Source organism: Rosa rugosa, chromosome 3, assembly GCF_958449725.1.
Source record: "Rosa rugosa chromosome 3, drRosRugo1.1, whole genome shotgun sequence".
Lineage (NCBI taxonomy): Eukaryota > Viridiplantae > Streptophyta > Magnoliopsida > Rosales > Rosaceae > Rosa > Rosa rugosa.
The window spans coordinates 30,673,906-30,698,321 of record NC_084822.1 but is presented as its reverse complement, the minus strand read 5'-3'; positions in this window follow the sequence as shown (position 1 = coordinate 30,698,321).

Genomic DNA, 24,416 nt, shown 5'->3' with positions numbered 1-24,416 from the left:
GTGATTGCAAGCGCTTGTCCTCACCAATAGAAACCTCGTTCCCAAGACCCGGTGACTCCACAGCTTTCGCCCCGCAGGACTCTATTCGCAAATCGCAGAGAGCTTGAAGACGACGACTCGGGTTTGAAGTTTTCACAAAATGTCAAATCTCGCTAAGGTTCCCCCCCTTTTATGTCAACATCAACGCGTTCTAGGCCGTCCCCTAAGTGTCACCACTTTTCACTTACTCTCCGGATTAACCGAGGCGTCGCCTCGGTTACGAAATCCATCATTACTATCATTAATGGCGAGAAGACGGCTACACTTAGGGGACAGGCCTGCGCACGCTAACCCTCTACGGGTTCAACACGTGTTAACCACCACCAGACGAAGCGTCTGGTGGAAGTAACCACTTGCGATGGATTCCCCAACCGTCCGAAGTCTCCGCTGAGCGAAACCCCGCCAGCGGAACTTCTCCCTTATCATTTTCCAAGTGACGAAGTCTCCGCTGAGCGACACCCCGCCAGCGGAACTTCTCCCTTGTCATCTTCCAAGTGACGAAGTCTCCGCTGAGCGAAACCCCGCCAGCGGAACTTCTCCCTTGTCATTTTCCAAGTGACGAAGTCTCCGCTGAGCGACACCCCGCCAGCGGAACTTCTCCCTTGTCATTTTCCAAGTGACGAAGTCTCCGCTGAGCGACACCCCGCCAGCGGAACTTCTCCCTTGTCATCTTCCAAGTGACGAAGTCTCCGCTGAGCGAAACCCCGCCAGCGGAACTTCTCCCTTGTCATCTTCCAAGTGACGAAGTCTCCGCTGAGCGAAACCCCACCAGCGGAACTTCTCCCTTGACATCTTGCAAGCGGGGCATCTTCCGCTACACACCTCTAGCGGAGCCCCTTATCATCTTGCAGGCCGCGTACTTTGTTCAGCGCAGTATCGCTCAATAAAATACCGCCAGGCACGTCTACTGGACGCTGCTTCCTGCTCCAATCAGCGGGGGGACTTCCGCCAGCGACGGATCCCGAGGCCACGCCTCACTCTGACAACGACCGCCACGCGGCGTTACCGTCAGACGGTCCCTACGGGACACGGGGACTTGTGTCAACAGTCTACGACGGTCCTGATCAGGCACGTTGACCCCCGTCACTTGGGTGCTAAAGATTGGGCTCGCTACCCAACACCCTCTGCTCCGCGCAGCTCCCCCTCAACAAACAATTTACAGACCATCCGGAGGTCTATCTTAGCCGGGGAGTGGGGGACTCCCTGGGGGGCCTAGCAGAGGCCCACCCGAAAGGGTATAAAGCGTTTGCTCAGTAAAATCCATGGTTGACAACGCACTGACGCTAATTATGCTCTTGCAAGCCTAGCGGAAGAAAACGCTTCGAACCGCCGAACAACTCCCCAACCAAGATTGCCCTCCTTGACTGGGGAATTGGGGGACTTGTACATACATGTACATTTGCAAGCATAATTAGCTATAATGGGCCACGCTCATTCGACCGCCAAAGGTACTAATTCCAACCAAAGGAATGACATGCAAACACACCGCCAGGCGGGCTACAACCTCGGCGGCGGATCACCCCCAGATCACCGCCAACGCGCCGCCACGCGCCGCGCCAAGGTAGCATCAGAAGCTCCCAGAGCTGGGGACTGAAGCACATCAGTCCCACATCGAAAACAAAGAGAAGATCAACCTCTTCCTCACCTATAAAAGGTTCTCTCCTCTCTCCTCATTAAGGACGCATTCAATACTTACCTACTGTTACTTTGTCAACATAAATACATTGACTAACTTAGGCATCGGAGAGTTGAAGACCGCCCAAAGCGGTCTCCCTCTGACGCCCTTTGTATTTTACTTGACAGGTAGCGGAGGCTTTGAGAACGTCACAAGTATCGATCCGCCCACCGGATCAGCGTTAACAAAGGTTCAGCTACCGCCGAACTTTTAGACATTAACACATTTATAATTTTAACCTTCATGCATGGATAACTAAATCTTAATAAAGAAAATTAATCAAAACTCTTTTTGTTCAAATCCAGCTGCTTGCTACTGTACTTGTACTCGTGTTATGCTACTGCACTCGTCATCGCCTAATCCTGCTACTACACTCATACTCGTCTAGTTCTGCTACTGCACTTGTACTCATATCCTGCTACTGCAGTCGTCATCGCCTAATCTTGCTACTGCACTAGTTCAATCCTGCTACTACACTCATACTCGTCCAGTTCTGCTACTGCACTTGTACTCGTGTCCTGCTACTGCAGTCGTCATCACTTAATCCTGCTACTGCACTAGTTCAATCCTGCTACTACACTCGCTGCACTCATACTCGTCCAGTTCTGCTACTGCACTCGTCATCATCTAATCCTGCTACTACACTTATACTCATCCAGTTCTGCTACTGCACTTGTACTCGTGTCATTCTACTGCAGTCGTCATCACCTAATCCTGCTACTGCACTCATACTCGTCCAACCCTGCTACTGCACTCGTCATCGCCTAGTCCTGATTCCCAATATCACCATTCAAAACTAACTCAACCAACTTCCAAACTACCATCACAATAATAACAATTTGGCAAATTCAAACATTATCAGGGAATCCCATTTTCAATCGCATCAACCAGGGACATTCAACTATATTTCACCCACAAACTCCAAGGCCTTTTCCAATAAAATTTCAACTCACCTTATTTACAGTAACAAGAAATGGACCTCAAGCTGTTGTCCTCACTTCAAGACAAGAACACAACAATTCTTGAGAAATTCCCTTCTCCTCAGTTTCACCAACTCTGTAAATTAAACGTATCAAGCATTAGTTCTCATGCTAGCAGTAAGAATCGAGCTAGTAATAACCTAAGGAAACCCGAAATCAACACCGTGAACAATTATTCGAACGGAGACTGTAAACACCCAAATCCAACTTCCCCCAAAACGTAATCGAATTCAAAATCTATCTACACTAACATGTAGAGCTCAGAGAGAAGATTAAGTTTCATACCATGCATGGCTCAGTCCCTAGCCGGATTCGTCGGAAAATTCCCAGAAAGTTCGCCCGAAAGCTTGAGACTTCCGGCTTCGATTTGACTTCATCTGAGCTTCTCTGTGAAAACCCGAACCATAGATGTGATCGAGATACCGAGACCATTCGAACGTTAATGGTCCGCCTCTGCATCACCGCCGGAATTTGCAGAGAACCCGCCGAGATACTTAGAGCTTTCGAGCTTCGAATAGTAGTCGTCCGACGTCGGATCGAGAAATTAAGGACATGGATCACATCGCCGAACAGATGATTCGATCTCTGTCGGGTAGATCGATTGGGTCCCTGATCTGCAGAGGCCGCAGCCGAGGCCGAGCTCGAGAATAGGTCGAGGCGTCGAGCTATCTTGATGCGCATCAAATCTGTTTTGGGTTTTCGTTTCGGTTGTTGAGTATTATGCCCAGTGGCATGAGCGTAAATTGTAATGAAAATTGGGCATTTTAGTCAGTTTCTATCAAAATTCGAAGCCAGGCCTGCTTCATTTGGTTTTGGGCCTGAGATTGTGTCCTTATTTGTATAAAACAAATTAAATGTGGGTTTTTTGTGTTTATATATTTGGTTAGGTGCTACTATGTAATTTTCTATTTTTTTAATCCATATCAACCAATCACAAGGAAGAGACAGGGGGGGATAGGGGAATTGGGGACAGAAGATCTCCTCCCTTAAATGGTCCTACACTCATACTAGCCCAAACGTGAGGAGTGGGCAAATTACCGAAATATCTGCGCAAAACGACGAAATTATATATTCTAAATGATTCTGTCTCTCTGTCCTCATTCGGAATATTCACATTTTTCCTTCTTCTATAAGAAAACCCTTTATTGACGTCTGCATCCACAATAGAAAATTAGAGATTGTCTATCTCCTTTTATTCATTAATTTCTCTATTTCGCTAACCTTCCCTTTTTCTTTTTTTTTTCTTTTCCAAATTTGTAAAATGAAAACTTCGTCATATAAGATATAGGGTCTTTCTATTTGTACCGAACATATTTCTAAATAGACCCAGCAATAATATTTTATGTCAAACTTTTCCAACTTTGTCCTTGTATATGTGCAAAAGCAAAGAAAAAAAAAAGAAAAAAGAATTGCATTACACGTGGAGTTCCTCAGTCAACCATCGCCAGCGGCTCATATTTCCTGTGAGCCCCAGAAAAATGTATTGAGCTTATTGAAGATCGTACGAGAAATTATTTAACGATCTCGACAATTGCCAAAGTGCTCGAGAATATTTTCAGAAATTTTCGTAAAGTGAAATCCTCAATTTAGGAGTTGGATAATAAAGTACACGTCACGACGATTTTCGGGGAATTTTCCGGATACCCGAGCTATTTTTAACTATTTCCCGAAGTTGTGGAATTTTAGAAATTAAATCAAGAAATAGAAATTAGGTGGAGCAATCCTAGTAGTCCATCCAGCCACCGCTTCATCCCAGCCATTGATCTACCCACCGCTTGATCCTAGCCGTCCATCATTAATTGGATCAAGCTATATACATATGAGTTTTGTTAGTGGGAATCAGAAGAGAGAGAGCGAGAGCTGAGAGCTCTCTGACCCGAGACGACCCAACAACGTGACCCGGCCGTCGCGCCACCGTCCGGCCACCCCACGACTGCGCACAGCCACCATTCCCTTCGTCTCTGCGTCACCTACCTCCCGGCGTCCTTGGATCGTCCATGCACTGAACGGAGAAGAAAACCCGACGACGAGAAGCCCGAACCTTCACCGGCAACCTCTGCAATTTCCGGCGTCTCCGGCCACCGTCTGGGCCGTTTGTGGTATAAAACCTCCTCTCCTCGTCATGATCTTCAAGTCTGTGCAATTATTTTTCAATTTAGCTTAAGTTTGATGATTTACGTTTCTGGGTAGCTACGACTTTGTCGTGTTCTTCAGCGCCGGCGACTTTTCCGGCATTTCTGGTCTGGGTTTCGGCTTCGATTGCAGCTCTAGACGAGAGATTGTGAAGCTTTTTGGGTTGTAGCACAAGGGATCATCAGCTCATCACTTTCCCGGTCCCGGCAGTGCGTTGGGTTCGGTTGCAGTCGACTTTCGAAGGTATAATTCGACTTCTTGAGTGGAAGTTTGGTTCTTGTTGGGTAAATCGGAATCTGTTGCTGGTATTGAAACTTTGGAATCGATTGTTTGTGTGTGCAATGAACTGTGGAATTGTGGTGGAGCTCGGGTTATCTGGGTTGTGTGTTTAGTTTGTTAAGTTGTTGTAGTTAGCAAGCTGGAATATATTTTGACTTGAGAGTGGTTGCATTGTTGAATGGGTGTTATGTTGCATGTTTGAATTGTGACTGTTGTGATAAGAAATTATGAATTGATTGTGGAATAATCGAAAAATGGTCAAGTTATGAAGCTTGGGTGTCCTTAGTAATTTTGAGTACACCTTGTATGAAAATTTGAAAGTATGGGTGTCCATAGTAATTCTATCAGAATTGCTATCCGACGAAATTTGAGTTAGAAATAAAGTTGAGTGTTGAAGTGATAACAAATAGAGAGAAAAGAAAGTAATATATATTGGGTGGCCTTGGTAAATCGGGTGCACTCAATGTATGTTTGGTCGATATTGTAACTTCAAGTGAATGTTCTTGTAACTTCAAGTGAATGTTCGATAATTTAGGCAATTATCGAACCTATCTCGATTGGTCAAACTGGTCAATGTTGGTCAAACTAAGAATGTTGGTCAAACGTGGTCAAATTGGTCAACTCCTGGTCAACCCAGGAAAGGTTGGTTGGACGATTTAGTAATCGTCGATATTTCACATAAATTGTTCAAAAGATATTGACTATCGAAATGTCGGAATTTAGGACTCCAGTTACCCGAGGAACGGAAGGTTTGCGACTCTCGAAGTACGTGAGAGAAAGCATCGAAATCCAGGTAGGGATTCAGAACTCTCCTCGATGAGTATTTTTACTTCCTTAGTTGTTTTCAATATGGTGCATGTGACATAGTGTGGCTTTGTTAAGTTAAAATGCGATGCATACTGACCAAACCGTATGAGAAATGTGATGGCTTGAGAGCGAAAGGAGCACTGACTTCCTTGGGTTCAATTCCCTAAACCTCCGGAGGGTTAGCTACACCGGTCGGACAGTGAGCAATCGCAATGACGACCTGATTCTGTGTGTGTAGCTAGGTAGCGGACGCTCTCGCTACGCTTACCTGGTGATAACTTAAATTGAGGTAAGGTCGTGTAGTGGGTCTATGGGACTGGCCATCAGGTAAAACTTGGATTTGGCGTCGTATTTATTTAAGCATCATGGATCAGTTTTCAAGTTGAAAAACATTAAAGTTTGTCGTTCCTTTTAAATACTTGGTTTAAGCATGTTTTCATACTGGAGCTCCAAAATCTATTTATCGGTTTCAAACCTAGTCGAGTTAGAGTTCCTATTGAGCAGCGAGGACGAAAGCTCATCCCTACAACAGTATGAATGCAGGTACTGTGCACTGGTGACGGGACAGTAGCGGGCGGAGCTGGGTGTGCGAAAGCTCGGTAAATCATCGTTTGGATTTTATTTTAAATTCTCTTTCTCGAACTTTGTGTTTCGGAGCTTGTTGTTATCTAGCCTCGTGTTAAATTCAGTTGAATTCTCTTTCATTGAAATCCGTACCTCGTGTGAGCCTTTATCCAAGTTCTGGACAAACGAAATAGATTTTAGCAATTCAAGTTTTCATCTCAAAAATATTTGTAGCTTCCGCTGTGTTTTACAAAAAGTTTTTCAAACAAAATGCCTAGCGGTTCTCTAGGAAGTAAATCGAGCGTTCGATTTATGTTTTAGAAACTTGCGGCACTGTGACGTACTTAAGCTGGTGAGGTGCAGCTTGGGGCGTTACATTTCCCCTCGTCTCCAGCGACATTTTCTTCCTCCCTCTGTCTTTCATTCTTCTCTCTCTCTCTCTCTCTCTCTCTCTCTCTCTCTCTCTCTCTCTCTCTCTCTCTCTCTCTCTCTCTCTCTCTCTCTCTCTCTCCCTCTCTTCCTACTCTGGTATGCAGCTACAGAATGAAAATTATATTCATGGTTTTGCGTAGTGGTTGATTTGTATGCTATTGTTGATTGAACCCACCATCATTCCCTATTAATTTCTTAACTAGTTTTGCAACTGCAAATTGATTTTTTAACTACCAAGGTTCTAAAAAACGTTAGGCGCTAGTCTGGGGCCTAGGCGGGGACTAAGCAGTTTTTTTTTATTTATTAATTTTATTTTTATAACATATAATTATATAAATAAATAAGTGCTAATTAATGTGTGTGTTTTTTTTCCTTTTAAAACATTTCTTTTTTTCTTTTGCTCTTAATTATCTCCACTCTCTCTCCCCACCGAATCAGTATTTTTTTTTTTTTGAGGGAAACGGAATCTGGTTCCATTAATATCAACGACCTCACTCGGTCAAGCTAGAAGGATCCGAAAATCCTTCATAGTACAACTGAAAGCGCAATACAGAATCTAAACAACGCAAAAACCGAACTAAAAGTCCAAAAGCAAATTAAATCCAAACTAAGAAAACAAACTAGGGAAAGAAAGGAAAAAAGCATAGACCTACACAACACCATGCAAGCAACCATCATGCCGCTTTGACGCCTAAGACCATTATGGTGTACACCGCAGTAAGCATCATAGCAAAAGCTTCCACATGGCCAATGTAGGCCAACAAACTTAACCCTCTAGGAGAGGGTATCTTCCTCCACGACAGCCACCTCCAGAGCTGGTATAGGCTTGGGCTTGTTCCGTTGACCACGAGGATGACCCTTCTTCTTCGGCACCTTCCCCACAGCAACAGAAACCTCCACCAATCCGTCACCAAAATCCATCGGCCCAACTGCCAACTTCATTCGCTTCCCAACCTCAGCCCAATCATCCTCACGTGATTTGCGCAAGCCCAAAACCTTTTGGTGAATCCCCACAATTTCATTGAGCCCAACAGCCTGTCCCACAGGCCCACACAGCCCATTGCCTCTTAGCCCTACAGTCGACCCTAGTTTGAAACTAGGATTGCCCGCGTTTCCCGCCAAGAAGATTGGAGCACCAGCTCCCTGAGCCTCCACCTCCACCAGCCCAGAGCCGCCATCAGCCAGCCCCGGAGGATCCAAACCAGTTCCAGTCGACCTGGGAACCACGAGAGTCTCCATCTCCGACGACGGAGAGTCAGCAGTCACCTGCACCGGCCCAGCAACCACCGGCAACACCAAACCCTTGTCGCAATCCGCACCATCATGATAAAAGAAACCACAGTCCTTACAGATCCCATGACATCTCTCATACTGAAACTCCAGCTCTACAGACAACTCCAGCGAGAACCGAAACTCCCTCCGAGCCCAGGCCCTTCGCCTCACATCGTGAATCAGACGGATGCGTTGCATAGAGTCCTTCCTCTGTAGCGCCACCAGATCGGCCCTAACAAAGCTCCCCAGCACGTTTCTGATCCGGGTCAGAGCTCGTATGTTGCGTAGAGCAACAAGCAGGCCCTTCACCGCTCCCCAGAATTCGAGGGATTGCAGCAGGATCTCAGACAACGAACCTACGCCATCGTAGTCCGCCAGCAAAAGCATTGAATTGCTATAATACCATGGTTCACCGTAAAGGATGCGATGCTTCTCCTCTTGTTCCTTGAATTGGAACACAAAGATCCCACCCTCCTCTTGACGGATCAAGACCTTCTCCTTCAGCCGCCACACCCCGGAGATCGCCGCGGTGAATGACGGCACAACCACCCGCTTCTTGGACAGCAGCCGGCCGCATAGGTAAAAAAAGGGTCATGGAGTGCTTCTCCGGCCCCCTCCAGGCTCACAATGGCCTCCTCCGATAGGGCGAGAGTAGTCGCCGCTCCCTCCTCCGCCATCGCTCCGGTAACTCTCGATCAGTTTTTCGGCTAGGGAGGAAACCCTAGCAGAGCAAAAGTCGACTCTTTTTTTGTTCTTGAACTCCGAATCAGTATTTCTTTTGGTTTAAAGAAAACGTCGGATACTTCTTCTTATAGATAATATATTTTTTATTCTTTGTATTTGAAACCAGCATGATCTTCATCCAATTAGTGTTGACCTTATCTGCAAAGCATATTTAAAGTATTTAGATAAACATAAGAAGAAAAAAAGAAAAACCAAACCACTTTAGCCTGGGCTCTTCGCTTCCGATGAGATTATCAATCAAACCCAGCACCATCAAGCTCAAGCTGTAAGCTCCAAGAATGTCTGTAATCTCTCTCTCTCTCTCTCTCATTGGTTGATTGACGGAACCACCACCATCTGATCAAGACAGTACCTTTCTTCTTCATTGCTTCTTCAATTTTATTTTCTGAGTTTTGGCCTACCATGTCGTTGCCTGAGTGAGTGAGAAACTCTGAAACTGAGAGTCTGAGAGAGAAGTCTGAGATTCCCGTACGAAGTCGAAGCCGAAGTCTGAAAAAAAAAAAAAAAAAAAAAAAAAAAAAAGGCAAAGCACCCAACGCCCAACGCCGAGCGCCTAAAGCCCGCCTAATACCGGCTAGGCGACCACCGAGAAGCCAAACGCCCAAAAGGATCGCCTAGCCTCTAATTGGAACGGTGAAGCCACGCCCAGCGCCTAGGCGTCGCCTAGGCCGATTTTTAGAACCTTGTTAACTACCAATTTGACGTGTCTCTACAGATCTTTTATCACCCTGGCAATTGCTTCTTTCATGTAGCCAAACCATTTTATCATCGGCTTCTGTCTCTTTTTGGCTTAGTATCACAGTTTCTCTCTGAGCCATTTACATATACACATTACACACACCTCATATAACAAAAACGTAGACCTTTCCCTCTATATATAAAAAATCCATCTCCAACCTCTTTTATCCAACTATTTTGGTCCAATATATACATAATATACCTATCGCTTTTGAGAAAGGTTGGGACACTTGACAAGAATGGCTTCTTTTTGTTCTGCTAGGAGAAGAAGCAGCATTTTCTTCTTGTTTTTCATCTAGGAGCACCATCCCTCAAAGAAGTTTTCTTGCTGGGTGTATTTTTCAAAAGGGTAAATTTGGAAAGTTCAACACAATATTCTAGGGCTGGGTGTATTAAGATATTTGCTGGGTACATTTAGCAACACCCAAGATATAACACCTCAATGTTGTTAGAATTACTTGAGCAAAAATGTAGTTAGAATTAGTTTTTTAAAGAAAAGAAAAACAATAGGCATGACCATAACATATGGTATTATGAAACTTTAGTGGAAAAATTTTCTGAAAAAAAAATATCATTATATATATAGCGATTAGAAAAATTAAATAACTGGTTACAGAGAACTGAAATTGGGAGAGAATTGAGTCGTACTTTCAATGATAATAAAGGTCTCTTTATATAGAGGATTACAAGACATAGAATCAGAGTTATACAAGGAAAGATAATCGTACAATTAATCGGATATCTATGAATATCTCCGAGAATATATCTAATTCAAAACCCTATTACAACTAGGTCAAGTAACCTAGAGTTTGGGCCAGACACATATTCTGAATTTACTTGAACACTCCCCCTTGTGTCGCCCAAAGGTGGTGCTCCTCTCGATGCCTCCTTAAAAACCTTGCCGACTAACAAAAACCTAGTGGGACAAAAATAACCTCGGTCGAAGGGGAAAAAAAGCACTATACACCCTCCACGTTTCGAGACCATACGTGTAGACATCTCCCCCGTATGACTACGGTCATGGGAGTTCGGATAACTTCCGCAAAAGATCCCATCAACACGTTTCTCGAAAGTGAAATTTAGGCAATGACTTAGTGAGCAAGTCTGCCACACTATCCTCAGATCAAACCTAGTTCACTTTGATCTTGAAGAGAGTCTGTTGTTGCTGATTATGCTTGGTATTGTCGCTTTTGATGTAGCCTTGCTTCATTTGTTCAAAACAAGCAACATTATCTTAAATGCTCGTTGGCTCATCTGTGGTAGACTTCAAACCACAATTGTTCGAACATGCGTAATTATGGATCCAATCCATATACATTCACTAACCACATCGTGAAGAGCAATAATCCCTGCATTGTTCGAAGATATAGCGACTAGGATCTGTTCTGTAGACCTCCAAGATATCACGGTCTTTACCCATGGTGAACACTTAACCAGTTTGGGAAGACTTTTGTGTGGGTCAGAGAGATACCCAACATCAGCAAAACCTTCCAAAACACATGTTGTTTTGGGATAGGGATAGAGAACGCAGGCCAGTGTTGGCGGCATTCCTGGTGTGTGATGGGTCTGAATCCATCTTTTCTCTATAGGGATAGAACAAACTCATATCAATCCTACATCTCAAGTACCGAAAGATATCTTTTACACCAATCCAATGGCGTCGCGTTGGCGCAAAGCTATATCTAGCTAACAAGTTCACTGCAAATGAAATGTCCAGTCTTGCGCATTGAGCTAAGTACAATCATGCGCCTATTGTACTTAAGCACGGCACTTTTGCATTTAGAACGTCCTCGTCATCATCCTTTGGACAAAGATGATCCTTTTCAGGATCAAGACTATGGACGATCATGAAGGCTTGACCTTGTCAAAATGTCTAAGCATCTATCAACACGATGCTCAAGTTTCAAATTGAGACATAATCGTGTTCTCCCAAAATCCTTCATCTCAAACTCGGATTTCAAGTGTTCAGCTATTTTCCTTAACTCTTTAAGGGCTTCCAATGAAGATCATGTCCAACATGAACCGCGATAGAATCCGAAACTTGTTATGAAAACACGCGGGCATATCCCTTCCCAATCAAGTAGTCACTTTAGTGAGCGTTTCAACCTTATTGTAAACGTGCTCTGTGGTCTAGAGCCACTTGACTTGGTTAAATGAAGTTCACCATGAACCTTCATGTATATTCCGTATCTAGATCCTCATAGAGATACGTAGTGACCACATTTGTAAGCTGCGTGTTCAATTATTCGGAAACTACTAAGCTGACAGGGTAGTGGAGTGAATGACATCCATTACGAGAGAATATGTCTCATCGTAGTCGATTTCAGGGTGTTTTTTCAGAAGCCTTGCGCCATAAGGCTAGATTACCACTACTACAGAAATCTTGATTCGGGACACCCACTTAATTTTTACAAGGACACATAATTTAAAAACTGTCTTTATATATCTACTATGACATGATAGGCTGTTTGCCTTTTAATTAAAGCAAAGGCCCTCACTCCTTGAACCAAAATCAACGTCCTTATACATGTATAAGGACAAAGTAGTGATAGAGTCTTAAAACATCTAAAATGAGCAAAACACGCTGACACCACACTGGGCTTGAGGACTAGAGTTCGATTCCCCTACATATCCAAAAGAACTGGGAAATTTGAAGGCTTTTTACTTCTATCCCCAAATCAAACACCGATTGAAGAAACAAAAACCTCTACCAGCGCCAAATCTTCCCTGTTCATCAAAAGTTTCCCTCTACAATTTTTGAGTATCCCCAAATCTCCTCTCTGCAACACTTGAGATTTGTACCCACATGGCAATATACCAAATTCACTTTCCCTCTAATCCTATTCACTCTATCAAACCTAATATTCATATTTGTGGGCAGAAAAGAAAAAAACTTGTGTTCCTCTCTGATCATTCGAACACCCATTATCCATCCATCACTGATGTCGTCATCTTTTTCATAGTCTTCTTCCGCTGTTCTTAAGTGATTCTACTATTGCCAAGCCTCCGGGTTACCTGCGCTTTGAGTACGCAAAGTTCTCGTAAGGTACCGAGTTCCCAATATATATTTTTTTTTAAAAGTAATTGCTTTGAATCCCTTTCTGGGTTGTTTATCTCTTGGATTTATTCATGATTTGGATTGGGTATTTTTAGTTCGTCTTTACTTTTCTCCATCTCCGTTTTAGGTTTTGTTATATTTCATTACTGTTCTGTTTGTTTGGGAACTGATATTGACTCTGCAATTAATATCTAGAGATGACTTGATTGTTTTATTTTCTTCCTTGGAGATGGCTATTTGGGTCGTCTCTTCATTAATCTCTGAGGAATAATTTGTGATATTTTCTTCTTCTTTTCTTTTGGGTAGCAGATTGGGAAGTGAAAATTGAATTCATAAAGAATGAAAGTAAGAACATAGGGAAGAATTTTTATGATGTCGGTCTATGTCGGCCACTTTCATCCACTTCCACCTGTGGTCTCCATGGAACTGGTAATCATTCTTTTCAATTTATTCCATTAGTCATGAATTTCTTGTACCATTTTATTAGAGTGACCAGTTTAGGTTAGCCTTCTTACTGTAATTTGTTTGTATTTGCAATGTTTCAATTTTACTTGCATGCTTTTAAGTTATTTGTTATACTTGTCTCCAACTGTGTGTGATTCAAATTTATTTATATATATAGCTTGATGACATATCATTTACTTGCATGCTTTTGATTTTGTCTACCCCTTACAGCTTGATGACATAAAGAAAATGCAGTAGTATGCGTTCCCTTCTTAGTCAAATTGAGAGGTAAAACATATCTTTCTCCTCTCCTAATTGATATGATGTAATATAGCAATATTGTTGCTATAGATCTTGTGATTGAAGACTGAATTTTCTGAAACTATTGTAATGTAGGTGCTTATTCGCATCAATTTTAGCTTGATGAGTATTAGAAAGACATGACATGTTCCTTTAGGCTTACCATAGAAACTGTTCCTTTTGCCAATTCAGTTTCACGGCCGTCAGCTCTATAACTATTGTCTGATTTTGTCAATCAACAATACTTAAGCAAAGTAATTTGCATCTGTTTCTTCTAGAGTTCCCTCTTTTACAGGAATTAGATGTTTACTTTTTGTACTAAAGTGTGTCTACTTTGGTTTCTGTACCTTGCAGCTCCCTGCTGTAATTTCTCCAGGCTTAACTTGAGTAATTCCTCCCCTTGTATCTCTTATTCAAGATCAAATAATGCATTTGTTTCAGGTAATTTTTTTTTCCAGACTTATTTGCAATTTTTCCATTTTGGATTTTTCATTTTCTTCTATTTAACAATATACAATTATGTATATACAATTTTGTTCCTTCCTCCTTTGCCTTCTCATATTTGCCAGGCAAACATTCCTGCTGTTTACTTGAGAGCAGAGCTCTTGTTTTTCTTACTAGGTCTATGCTTCTCTTATACTTGACGGAGATAATTGCATCCGGCTTGGGATTGGATTTTTGCATTGTGGTTAGAGGTGTATTGTTTTTTCTTTCTTGAATAGGAATCTCTTCTACTTGTTTTTGTGGAATGTGGATTTATGCTATGTTAGTTATATGTATAAAACAAAAGATATGATCACAAGGAGGTGAGCTTGCTGCTGCAATGCCACCGCTTTGGTCTGTTTACTAATTTATATCAAAGCTCACAGTAGTATGCTTTTTAACACCACCGCTTGTCCCCTTTTTCTTTTGTTGCTTCAACAGCTTGCCTACCATGATTAATTATTGTATGCCTTAATATGCAGGTGACAACTCAAGCCACACATTAATCATCAAGGTAAATTGGTAGCCTTGAATTATGCTTTGAAAAAAGGCCACGTAGTAGGCATCTTAGTCTTTTATTGTTTGACCTCCATGCCACATGAACCTGCAGCAAACTTTAGCATCTCTTGCTCAGCTTCATTATATACATTTTGTGATCCTTCAAATCACCCGGAAACAGATGCTTTTATGAAAGTTGCATTTTTGGAATTTATTAGTTATGTGACTTATCTTTGTTCAGTAGAAATAACTATTTGGATGCTTAGTGGCAATACATAGTAGCTTGTAGGTGCCATGCAGAAGTCATAATTTCAATTTAGTCTTTTTACAAGATATATATGAAAACTTCTACTTTTGCTTGCAGATATTTATAATATATATGAGAAATCGTACGTCTTTGGAGTTGAGGCCATTCATTAAGGCCGTTTGAAAGTTGCAATCCTCTTTTCAGATAAATTTTAATCCTCTTTTGGTTGTTTAGCAAATAAAGCTGTGGAGGTGAATGAATTGTGGTGAATCCGGCAGAAAGAGCTCGAATCAGATGAAAGACTTAAAGGCAAGATGAAGGATGAGAGCAGAAATGACAGGAATCCTGGAAATGGTAACACTCCTCTCGGTAACTACTATCACAACCATCTTTTTGTCCAATGATTTGGGTTTTGTATTTGATCTTTTTGTATTCACGTGTATATGCTTATAAGCTTATATGATGATTGTATCACTACTACAGAAAACAATTGTTTGCATTTACTGATTTTAAGTTTGGTGCTTGTCCATGTTAATAAATTGTTTGCATTTACTAATGTTTGTGCTTGTATCCAACTTTGTTTGGTTTCTCTTAAACTAGACAGTTCATTCCTATGTACTTGAGAATTCAAATAAGTGGATTTTGATTCTTTCTCTTAGAGCTTTAATGTCTCAAAGCTGTGCCGGTACTTCGATATATCAATGCTATTAGGCTAATGCTGTTATAATTATCTTTTGTCTAAAAAGAAGGATGTCTGCCTGCATTTCCAATGAGTACAAGTTATCTAGCTTTATGATTTCATATCGTTGCCTTAAGGAAATAATGGCATTCCTGTCTAGAGGTCAATAATGTAAGCATTATTGAGTCATTGAAGCCGGCTCAAGGAGTTTCTTTCTGTGCTGATATACCTTATTTATACTGTTCAGAGTTCTTTAATCGTGGAGTACAAAGCTGTGGGTTAAATGTGAGCATAATTATGTGTATAACTTATTTAATCTGATTCATTATGTGTACCTATTATATCTCATTATGTAGGTCTTATCACTGTCAACTTGTTCTTCAGTAAGCTAAGCGTTAAACTTAATGACTTACAATGCATGTTTTCTTTTTCATTTTTTTTTCCCCAAGTAATTGACTACAAGTTAAGGAGCTTATTGCAGTGAATTATTTTTGCAGTTTCAGTTTAGGTTTTTGTTTGTGTCTAGTCCATTTGAGTGTTTTTTCTTGTTTTTGTTTGTTTACTAACATGGACCATATATGCTAACTAAGAACTTTTCTTTGTGAATAATTGCAATCTACTTCAAGTTTTACCATCATCATCTCTTATTGTTTTGACTATTGAAAATTCTTTCAGTGCAGGTAATTGTTCCCTGTCATGTTTCTTGAAACTGTCTCAAAGGTGAGCCACCTTATCCACTAATATCTTCACAAATTAAAGCTTTGCATTCTATTTTTTTTCTTCTGTATTGTATTGTAGCAGATTTGAGATGTGTTATTAACTTGGCCCTATGATTTCTGTTAAATGCTTGGCTTTTTGTTATATCTATCAGGTAGTGGATGAAGATATTGGAGATGATGAAACCAAGTTTTTGTGCCTCTACTGTCATCTAAGATCACATAGGATATCAACCTGTAATTAGGATTTATTTAGTTTGTTTTAATTGTAGTTTAGTTTAACTGTTATGAGTAACAGTTCAGTAATTGTCCTCTTTTCTTTTCAAGGACACTTTTTGTTCATACCGGGACTTTTTTTTTTGTGTTCTGTAATAGTTACAATGACGTTTTTTTTAGATTTCAGGACCTTTTTTCATCGTCCTCGTATATATAAGATGACACTTTTTTAGATTTAAGGACACTTTTTCAGTGTCCTATAAAACATTAGAGGACGTTTTTTTTCAGATTAGAGGACACTTTTCTAACGTCCTTATAGGTATTTAAGGACGTTTTTCGAACGTCCTTGTAAGTGACTTACAATGACTCCTTGATAGATGACGCTTTTTTTGCGTGTCATCTAAAGTTTTCAAAGACGTTTTTTGAACGTCCTTAAATGGTTTTTTTGTAGTAGTGTACCATCTCTTTTTCTCAACACGCTTTCTAACAAAGACCCATTAGTCAATAGGTTTTATGTCAGGAGGTGTTGGCATCACTGACTCAAAAACCTTCATCTTCGTTAGAGAATCCAACTTAACCTAGATCACATCTTTCCATTTAGGCCAGATTTCTCTACGTTGGTATTCATTCATCAACTGAGCGTGGTTTGATATCATCAGACTCAACAAACTCATGCGCAACCAAATGCGCAATTACATAATCAATTATAATGGAGTTTCTATCCCACGTCTCATGTACACTAGTGTAATTTTCAAATAGATCTATATTCTCATGAATAGGTTCTGACGTTGAGGCGTCCCCTAACGATAACCATAATCTGGAAGATTCTCATGAGATGAATTTTGATTGTTGATGATCAAATGATTGGAATGTGTCAAAGTATCATTCGAAACCCACGGGCCTCCCACGCATCCTAACTGGGGCCATGGCCTATAACGCCAGAGTGCCACTCTCTTTGGCGTTGGCGCCATGCCTACCTCCGTGTAGGGTGGCGCTACGTCCTCTTGTAGGGACATCCTTCCTTGCAGGCATGTTTACAGCAGATATGTGTGATCTCGTTACTTTAGTGGGGATCGAGATGAGACATAGTGGGGACAGGCCACGACAATTCTTGTCATTCCTGCTGAACATTCGTGTTCTTATCTCCCCCTAACGACGGGAAGATTGTCTCATCAAAGTGACAATCCACAAATATAGCAATAAGGAGATCGCCTAGCAAGGACATTAAGTGGTGGACGATTGTTGGAGTCTCAAATCCAACTTAGTTGCCCATTCTTCGGTAAGGACCCATCATAGTGCGCTATGGCGGCGCAATTGGCACATAAATGACACACTCAAATTTGCATAAGTATGAGATGGTATCCAGTCACTAGCTGTAATGCAGAGGTAGATTGAGTTGCGGTGGGTCGTAGATGAATTAGCATAGCTGCATGCGATATTGCATCACCCCAAGCGGATTTGAGGAGATTGGTGCGCATTACCAATGTCCGGACTACCATCGTAGTCGTTTCTGTGAGACCATTTAGGTGTGTACATGGGAATATGATGTCTAACATCAGTCCCATTGCAATAACCATCGAAAGTCTTCGATGTAAACTCTCTAGCAATGTCAAATCCAATTGACAGAATAGGATGATTCAAGGTGTGAAGTGGAGGCGAAAAGGCTTCAAGGTTTTATATTCGAATTTAGGGTTTTAGCTTCTTGAATCAGGGTTTGGCTATTTGTTTCAGGGTTAGGGTTTCGTGTGTTTAAGGAAAACTGAAATTGGGAGAGAATTGAGTCGTACTTTCATTGATAATAGGGGCCTCTTTATATAGAGGATTACAAAACATAAAATCAGAGTTGTACAAGGAAAAATAATCGTACAATTAATTGAATATCTATGAATATCTCCGAGAATATCTCTAATTCAAAATCCTATTACAACTAGGTCAAGTAACCTAGAGTTTCGGCCAGACACATATTCTGGATTTACTTGAACAAATACTACACATGTTCAAGTAAATTCAGATTTTGTGTCTGACCCAAACTCTAGGTTACTTGTTCTAATTGTAATAGAGTTTGTATTAGAGATAATCTCGAAGAATCTTAGCAAATATCCAATCAATGTACGATTATGTTTCCATGTACAACTCTATCTCTATGCTTGTAATCCTCTATATAAAGAAGCTCCTATTATCAATGAAAGCACAACAAATTCTCTCTCAAATATCAATTCCCTAAAACACGTTATCAGCACGAAGCCCTAACCCCTGAAACCCTAATTTTGTAGCCCTCAAATCTGAGCAACCACTGCCACACACCTTGAAGCCCCCAATCCTAGGAGCCCAGAACAGACGACATAGTCGCTGAAACCGGCCAAAAAAGTACCGAACCGGCCCTCAGAAGAGAAAATCAATCCCTGATCGGTTCGCATCCCTCTAGACAGCCTCCTCCCTTCATATTTGGCCACCATTGGCACCCTAACTCCAGAATCCAGGAACCGGAAACTTGACTCCCAGAACCTGCCAGAAATCTACCGGACCGGCTTGCTGAAGCGCTTCACCTCCTTGAACAAACGGGACTCCTAAAACCTGCGCCTGTCCTCCATTCCAACCAGCCCAACCCAAGAAGAGGAGCGGCCCAGAAAACCACGACAGCAGAAGAAGAGGAGAAGGACACGCGGCCCGGCCCACTGCTAGAAAAGAAAAAAAAAAAAAAAAGGAAGGAGACACGGCCCAGAAGGAAAGAACTTAGGCCCGGTGCTCTGAGCTCATGGTCAGTCAGTGTTTTGGGGTGTTCAAATCCCGGTGGAATTCGTGGTGGTCGGTGACGGGAGGTGTTCCTGTTTCCGGCTGGTGCAATGTCATTGAAGAGTAGCACAATAGATCGGGTCGTGTTGTTTCAACCGACTTGAACGAGGCTTGTTTGGCAGGTCTCGGTTGTAGGCAGACTCCGGCCGGCTGCGCAGGGGGAGTGATAGGAGGCGCAGCTTGGATCGTTGTCTTTGGCGGTTTCTGATTGAAGTTTCTGCTGGATCGGATGTTGCGGTGGACCGGGAGGCCACTAGAGGGGCGGAAAGCGGCAACAACAGTCTGACCAGTATGGGTTAGGGCTGCTGTCCTTCTTGCTCGGGGTTGGGAGGGCTTTTGGGCCTGGGTCTACCTTTGGGCTGATGGGCTCCATGATGTGGGCCAGTAGGGAGGGTGTCTTGCCACCCTCTTTGGTCACTTAGTGATGAAAGTGGACCTGAGCTAAGATATGGAACTTCTTGGGCTTTCAGGTCGATATACGGTCCAGGACCAATCGTTTCAGATCATGACTACCTTAGGAGTTGGTAATTATCTGGAATAAGATTGGTTGTCAAGCGGCTTATGGACAAGGAGTTGGCTCTTATTTGTTTGCTAGGAAATGTCATTCTATTGGTACCACAATTGTGTGATTGGCTAATAGGAGGCTAGAATATGATTTCGCCTTAGGAGACACAGAGGTGTTCTTTGTACTATAAGTCTATAAACTCACTATTATAGATGGGCTCCATGCTGTGGGCCAGTAGGGAGGGTGTCTTGCCACCCTCTTTGGTCACTTAGTGATGAAAGTGGGCCTGAGCTAAGATATGGAACTTCTTGGGCTTTCAGGTCGATATACGGTCCAAGACCAATCGTTTCAGATCATGACTGCCTTAGGAGTTGGTAATTATCTGGAATAAGATTGGTTGTCAAGCGGCTTATGGACAAGGAGTTGGCTCTTATTTGTTTGCTAGGAAATGCCATTCTATTGGTACCACAATTGTGTGATTGGCTAATAGGAGGCTAGAATATGATTTCGCCTTAGGAGACACAGAGGTGTTCTTTGTACTATAAGTCTATAAGCTCACTGTTATAGTGAGCTCAAAACAGTCTTGTAATGAGTTTTGCATTTGCGTGATAGAGTTCGGAACTTGTCCGTTCCTATTCAAGTGCATGTTAGAATCTTGCCCATACATTTGGCTATTGAATCTAATGCAATCAATATCCTTTTTCAAAAAATAAAAAATAAAAAAATTATATATAAATAGGGTTGATGTTCGGGTTATGCAGGAGAAACTTGTCGAAGGTTTGGCGGGGAGTTTTGACATTTATTTTGGGAATGTTTCCCAAAATGGAAAACATAGTTATATATATTAACCCTTCCAAAATAGTAACTAGTCTTCTTTTGATCCGAACTTGTTCATGCAAAGTTTTATTTTTGTGTTCTTCATGTCCACAGATTTGGGTTAACACTTTCTGTAACTTTTTATGAAGGAAGTTTTTAAAAAAACACTAAATTAAAAATGTTATTTTAGAGCTCCTTAAATGCTTTAAACGAAAGTAAAAAGTGAAATTTTCTGTCGTTTACCATCTAAATGACTAGTAAATTACTAGATACGAGGCATAACATCTCAAGTCTTGATCGATGGTCAAAAGTAGGAAGAGATTCCATAGCCAATGATAGAAGAAGTCTTGACTTCTCTTCAATCAAATTGAGTGGCAGGGGTCGCAAAGGAATTTAGTTGCTTCATTTTCAAAGAAAAGAACGAAGAAACCAAATGAAATAGAGAATCCTTAACCTGATTCCAAAAAGAGTGATAGAAGATGGTATGAATGCCATCAGGACCTGGTGCTTTAAGAGGTCCAATGCTATGGACTGCATTATAAACTTCCATCATAGTAACTGGAGCTAACAATGAAGCATTATCTTCTGCTGAAATACAAGGGGATATACAAGAAAGAAAATCAATAGTAGAATGAAAAGACGGTGTAGTTGAAGAAGTAAAACGTTTTTTAAAGAAAGAAATAAGAATTGAAGAAATTAGTTCCAGAGAATCTACCCAAATATCAGTGTCATCTTTAATATTATGAATTAGATTCTTCTTTTAATGCACATGCAGGTTCCTTACCTAAAGTATTGTTGGTTTGCTCATGCCGCGAGGAGCAACATGATTATCACCCTACACATAATTTTCTTCATTGCTGAACTACAATGGTTGTTTCAGCATTAGGCATCACGGCACTAGGTGAGAGGCGTTGGCTACAGTATCATTTGGCTCACTAGCCACCACATCATATAATTGCAAGCTCAATCCATTAGATTCGGTGAATGTAGGGATCGATCCACGTCATACACCTAAGCCCCTCCGTCAATTAATATAGACAACCACCATCCACCACCAGAAGCGACGGTGACCCCTCTCGGCAACCCAAATACAAATGGAACTCTATTCTAATCCTCCTCTCGACATTACATTAAAAAATAAAAAACAAAAAAACAAAATCATAGGCTGTAGATTATAACAATAAATATTAGTATCTTATTTATTTTCCCCAAGAATCAAAGGCAAGTGCACATTACTTTAACAATTTATAATTAATAAATTATAACATAATGTTTGGCCCCCATCAGAAAGAAAAACTATTTTTATTTTTTAATTAAGGGTTGAAGGGTTAGAGTCGTAGAGAAAATCAATCTTGTTCTTTCTTGCTTTCCGTTCCCACGTGACACTCCAGGATTGGATGCCAATTAACGTCACAAATATCTGCACAAAACGACGAAATATAGATTCATTTTCTGTCTGCTGATTCTGAATATTCACATTTTTCCTTCTTCTATAAGCAAACCATTTGTGGACCTCTCCATGTGATTAATAATCACAACAGACAATAGAGATTATCAATATCCTTTTATTCATTATTTTCTCTATGTACCCCTAACCTTTGTTTTTCTTTTTCAAATTTTAAATTCATTGTAAACTTCATCATATAAGATATAACTATATAAGACCATCTCTAATGGAGTGGTCAAATCCACGTGGAGGGCAAAACGATAACAAATGACAGATGAAATACTCCTTCAACCCATACGTCATACACACGTGGAATTGACATTGAGCCTTGCTCTGTCAAATTGGACAGCCCAAGCTCTCTCTGTCTTTTATTTTTTTTATTGTTTCTTTCATTCTCCCTCTTTCTTTCTCGCCTCTCTCTTTCTCTCTTCCCTTCTGCGTTCTCATCTCTCTCTCTCTCTCTCTCTCTCTCTCTCTCTCTCTCTCTCTCTCTCTCTCTCTCTCACATCCTACCCAGACCAAAGCAACTCATAAAAAACCTTCATAAATCCTTCTGGGCTTTGAGAATCAAGCAGATTTTGATTGATTTGGGCTTTGATTGATCAATAATTTGGGCGTTGGTCAAGGAAGGAGTATTCCCAGTGACTGGTAAGGGGTGGGGTGTGTTTGGATGGCTGGATTGGCGGATCAGATTGCTTTTAGGCCGGATCGATTTGGTTTCATACCGGATCTGGGTTTGCTTGATCGGTCTATCCCCTAGTCTGTCAAGCTGGCTTGTGGCGCTTCATCAAGGGCTGACAATGGTGATGGTTGGATGAGGTATGGCGGCAATGAGTGCCTTGCTTCTGTTTTTTGCGGAATCTGGGCTGGGGGATGGTGGTTGTGACAAATGGGGTCTGCCTTTGATGGAGGTGCGACAGTGGTGGGGTGGGCTACGGAGATGGTCTGATGGTGGTGGTGGGTGGGACTTGATTACAGAGAGAAGAAAGAAGAAACAGAAGAAGCAGAGAAAGAGATGAGCTCTGATCTGTTTTTTTTATAAAAATTAATTATACTGAGAAAAACAAGATAAATAGAATAAAATATATTAAAAAAACATACAATTTTGATATATCGGTTGGAGTAAGATTAGACAAAAATGAGGATTGCCATGTAACATGTCAAATTTAAATTTGACACAAGCTAAAAGAAAACTCCATTGGAGATGCTCTAACACCTCTAATTAGAAAACCATATCTCTCTCTCTCTCTCTCTAACTAGCCTTAGCGCCGGCGAGAGAACGACTCAATATCCACACTGTTCCTGTCCGGCGGCCAATGGTAGCCCCGGCATAGCAGCAATGCTGCTATGCTGGCTGCCGGACGGGCACTTTCATTTGACATAGCTTTTGGATTTGATGGTTTTGGAGGCAATTGATGGGTCTCTCTTGATCTGGTTCGAAGCTTCTAGACAGTAAGATTGGGCTTGCCTAATACACAAGGGCAATGACTAGAGTTAGGGCTGGATTGGTGACTGATCCAATGTATGCTCCAGGCGGCGGTGGTGGTGGTAGGGTGGTATCAAGGAAGTTGTCTTCAAACTCCGAGCGCATTTGGCTTTTTCCAACTCCGAATGGATTTGGCCTATTGCACTGAGTTGCGGAGATGTCTGCGTTGTGATGGAGTCATGACTGCGTGTTGCAGTCTATGTGGCATGGCGGTAGCGACAGCGAATAGCAAGTGGGGGCAGCGGTGGGGAGCACACTTGTATTGGGAGGGTGGTGAATTGGATTGGGTTTGGGCCCATCCTGTTAGCTCTGGGCTATCTTCTCCTTGGGCCTTGTGCTATTTTGGCTACTAGGGTTTTAAATAGTTTTTTGCTGTTTATTTTTAATAATTCCCTATTCTTTTAGGCAGCTATGCTTGTTAGTTCCTTAATGAGCGCTAACGGGTGTAGTTAGGTGGTTTATTTAGCTTACAAATTATTCTTTTTACATCTTGATAAAGGAAACTTCTAGCACACCGCAAATTGAGCGCATTGGCAAATGAAGTTTCCACACAAAATTATCTCTTTGTAGGGTAATGTTGTAGCTTGTTAGGCTGCTTGATTAAGTGAGTTTCGATGTCTTAAGCAAATGGTGCATAGTCTCGTTTCTGAAAAATTTTTGAGTGCTGTTCTGATTTGCGATTATCAATGAAATCTTCATTTACTCAAAAAAAGAAAAGAAAAAGGATATAACACCTCAATCTTGTTAGAATTACTTGGCCAAAAGAAGGTGTTAGATGGAGAGGAATGAAAAACAAAATGAAATTTATATGGACTAAATACTGTTAAGTCATTGAAATTTTGACCATAAAACACTTTAGTCCATGACATTCTAATTTCACACGTTTAGTCTCTGTACTTCAAAATTTCAGACCAATAGGTCATTGTTGTCTAAAAGTCACGGCAAAATATCTATTATGCCCTCAGTTCTTTTTTTTTAATTAATTAATTATTTTATTTTATTTTTGGAAAAGGAATTTTTTTTTCCCTTTCTTTCTTTCTGTTTATTTTTTTTCTGTTTTTTTTT